The sequence below is a fragment of the Schistocerca nitens genome, unplaced genomic scaffold (genome assembly GCF_023898315.1).
Source record: "Schistocerca nitens isolate TAMUIC-IGC-003100 unplaced genomic scaffold, iqSchNite1.1 HiC_scaffold_421, whole genome shotgun sequence".
In the NCBI taxonomy this organism is placed as follows: domain Eukaryota; kingdom Metazoa; phylum Arthropoda; class Insecta; order Orthoptera; family Acrididae; genus Schistocerca; species Schistocerca nitens.
In genome coordinates, this window is record NW_026045954.1 from 308,886 (window position 1) to 313,204 (window position 4,319).

General features: G+C 42.5%; 1 pseudogene; it reads right to left on the reverse strand.

Annotated features, from left to right (window-relative positions):
- Positions 1-3,463: 3,463 nt before the first annotated feature.
- LOC126231938 (5S ribosomal RNA) lies at positions 3,464-3,581 on the reverse strand (annotated as a pseudogene).
- Positions 3,582-4,319: the final 738 nt, after the last annotated feature.

Here is a 4,319-nt window from a genome sequence, read left to right on the forward strand (position 1 = left end):
TGGAAGAGGATGTAGATGAAGATGAAATGGGAGATATGATACTGCGTGAAAAGTTTGACAGAGCACTGAAAGACCTGAGTCGAAACAAGGCCCCAGGAGTAGACAACATTCCATTTGATCTATTGATAGCCTTGGGAGAGCCAGCCCTGACAAAACTAGCCTTGGGAGAGCCAGCCCTGACAAAACTCTACCATCTGGTGGGCAAGATGTATGAGACAGGTGAAATACCCTTAGACTTCAAGAATATAATAATTCCAAAGAAAGCAGGGGCTGACAGATGTGAAAATTACGGAACTATCAGTTTAATAAGCCACAGCTGCAAAATACACGAATTCTTTACAGACGAATGCAAAAACTGGTAGAAGCCGACCCTGGGGAAGATCAGTTTGGATTCCGTAGAAATGTTGGACCACGTGAGGCAATACTGACCCTACGACTTATCTAAGAAAATAGATTAATGAACGACAAACCTACGTTTCTAGCATTTGTAGACTTAGAGAAAGCTTTTGACAACGTTAACTGGAATACTCTCTTTCAAATTCTGAAGGTGGCAGGGGTAAAATACAGGGAGCGAAAGGCTATTTGCAATTTGTACAGAAACCAGATGGCTGTTATAAGAGTCGGGGGACATGAAAGGGAAGCAGTGGTTGGGAAGGGAGTGAGACAGGGTTGTAGCCTCTCCCCAGTGTTATTCAATCTGTACATTGAGCAAGCACTAAAGGAAACAAAAACAAAAATTCAGTATAGGAATTAAAATCCATGGTGAAGAAATAAAAATTTTGAAGTTCGCCAGTGATATTGTAATTATGTCAGAGACAGCAAAGGACCTGGAAGAGCAGTTGAACGGAATGGACAGTGTCTCGAAACGAGGATATAAGATGAACATCAACAAAAGCAAAACAAGGATAATGGAATGTAGTCGAATTAAGTCGGGTGATGCTGAGGGAATTAGATTAGGAAATGAAACACTTAAAGTATTAGATGTGTTTTGCTATTTGGGGAGCAAAATAACTGATGATAGTCGAAGTAGAGAGGATATAAAATGTAGACTGGCAATGGAAAGGAAAGCGTTTCTGAAGAAGAGAAATTTGTTAACATCGAGTATAGATTTAAGTGTCAGGAAGCGTCTTCTGAAAGTATTTGTATGGAGTGTAGCCATGTATGGAAGTGAAACGTGGACGATAAATAGTTTAGACAAAAAGAGAATAGAGGCTTTCGAAATGTGGTGCTACAGAAGAATGCTGAAGATTAGATGGGTAGATCACATAACTAATGAGGAGGTACTGAACAGAATTGGGGAGAAGAGGAGTTTATGGCACAACTTGACCAGAAGACGGGATCGGTTGGTAGGACATGTTCTGAGGCATCAAGGGATCACCAATTTAGTATTAGAGGGCTGCGTGGAGGGTAAAAATCGTGGAGGGAGACCAAGAGATGAATACACTAAGCAAATTCAGAAAGATCTAGGATGCAGTAGGTACTGGGAGATGAAGAAGCTTGCACAGGGTAGAGTAGCATGGAGAGCTGCATCAAACCAGTCTCTGGACTGAATACCACAACAACAACAACAAATCGGCAACAGTGAGGTTGGTATCCCATCGTCGTCTGCAGCGTCTCTAGACACGTCTTTGGACTGGAACCCCATGGCTGCAGTAGAACTGTCTTTCGTTATGGTTCCCTCTTGTACTGAGCCCCAATGGCCAGCAAAGACGTGTCTAGAGATGGCCTAGGCAGTGGTGGAATATCAACATGAGTGACGCAGTAGTCATCCTTGGATGCTACTTCATTTCATAGCAGAACCCCTCAGGAGGACGTCCAACAACTTTGTCTATCCATGACAAGCTGAATAACTGCTTCCATACGGGGCAGAGGTGAACCAATGCCTTACTGACATACTCAATATGTAAAGGTCTTTGTCTTGAATAAATCATACAATTTTTCTAAAATTGTACATCACATTTATCGATTTCCATCCAATTCGGATAATTCCTTCATTGTGCGTCGTTTTCTTTTCTTTTTTTTTTGTTTCTGTCTTAGAGTGTACTTTGACATTAAAAAACAATTTTGATAATACCCACAGCAATTTTCATTAATTAAAGTACGGTCGTGTGGGATATTCGTGTCTGCACTGAGGTTTTCTTAGAGGGGAGGAAGCGGCATCTTACATTGGATGGAGAGGCATCAACAGAATTATCTTCAGGTGTTTCGCATACAAGTATTTAGTTATTGTTGTTCTTTTTATTTATATTAATGCCTTGGCAGACAATATCAATAAGGTCAGAGGTTTCATTGGTAATAGAGTTGTCTGTGATGAAGTGATACCCGTCAAAAAAACTGCATAAATATTGAAATGAGAATAACAAGTTAAAGTGGGGCAGAGTGCGATAATTGCTATAAGTGTTCATAAATGTAATACTGTGCTGTCCACAAAGTGCTCAAGCATAGCACCCTATAATTTCTACATCAGTGAGCGACAACTGGAATCAGTCGACTCATACGGATACTTAGGTACAATAGTTTGTGGTGATATGGAATGGAATGATAGCATCCTTTCAGTTATAAATAAAATCAGAAACACACTTGTGGTCGCTGGCAGGCAACTGGAAAAAAACAGTAAAAAAAACACCTAGTTTGTGTATGTTTTAGTATTGCTCTAGTGTGTGAAACCCACATTGAATACAATTAAATGGCGATGATGAACGTGTAGAGAGAAGGGGCAGCAGGGAAGTTTGCAAATTTGTTTCATCCACAAGAGAGCGTCACAGAAATACTGTATGACCTGAACTGGCGGATGCTTGAAAATAGACCCGACTGTCCTGTGAAAGAACACTCAAAAACTTCGAAAACTGGTATTAATTCAAGAACAGAAGAATGCACCACAACCCTCTACGTAAGGGACAGCAAAGACGTGGTTAGAGTAATTGTAGGTGCTTAGAAAGTAAATATGGAATCATTCTTCAGCAGGTCCACACGCGAACAGAAAGGAAGACAGCTCGCTCTGTGGTACAACAGAAAGCATCAGCTATCATGTACTTCAATGGTTTGCAGAGTATGGATGTTGACACATAGATTTTCAGAAGCCGACCTGAGCATTGTACAGCAAATGCCGCAGCGTAGGTCTGCTTCATATCAGTTCTGTTTGTAATGCCTCCATATGTGGCATAATGTCCCTCTGTTGTTTTGAAGATACCTGTGCAAGTAAACGAAACAGACAAGAAAAGTGTTCCACATTTCAGCTTCAGTAGCTGTTTTCTATATTTAAAGCACTCCGTCTTCAGGCCACGTGTGGCCTACCGGAACCATCCGACCGCCGTGTCATCCTCGGTGGAGGATGCAGAGAGGAGGGGCGTGTGGTCAGCACACCGCTCTCCCGGTCGTAAGATGGTATTCTTGACCGAAGCCGCTACTGTTCGGTCGAGTAGCTCCTCATTTGGCATCACGAGGCTGAGTGCACCCCGAAAAATGGCAACAGCGCATGGCGGTCTGGATGGTCACCCATCCAAGTGCCAACCACGCCCGACAGCGCTTAACTTCGGTGATCTCACGGGAACCGGTGGATCCACTGCGGCAAGGCCGTTGCCTTTCTATATTTAACCAACAGAGCTTTTCGGAAAGCTTACCTTTCTTCAAAACAGCCGTATTTATGTTCTCTGATGAGCCAGATACTGTCTCCTCTACAGAGCACTCACCTGCTACAGTCATTGTAATGTGCCTTAAAACTCGTTTACCATATGGCATCACGCCTCCATACTGAGGATTGTAAACTTTGGGTAACGCAATATAGTACGTTGCAGTAGTCTGTCATACGCAAATTACAGAACAGGTGACCGCACTTTCTAACAATCCTTCCAACAAATCTAAGTATCCCATGCTGTGTTGGTGGTGAAGAACTAGATAATGGATATCCTTACACCAGCTTGCATAGCCGCAATGTCGTCATGTGCTTACGATCAAGGTAAACAGACTCTACAAGATTTTTGTGGAAAGCTCTGTTATACGGGGCATGAACTTCGACAATGACAAAGAAAGTGCAAGAAAGGATCTATGCAGCCGAAATTATATACCGGACACTGTGTTGCAGAACCACAATTATGTACATGGCAGGAATTGAAAATATCAAAAGAATGGTGGAAATACACGTCATTGGTAGAGAGAGTTTAAAGGAGACACGTGAAGTGGTATGGCTACGTCAGACAAGTGGACGCTATCATGGGGCTCGGCTGGCTGGCTCATGCCTGCTCTAATTGTGTACACTGACCTCTGTACTCTCTCCACAAATCCACTTCCTGATGTAGGACGATGACAGTATAACTTGGTCA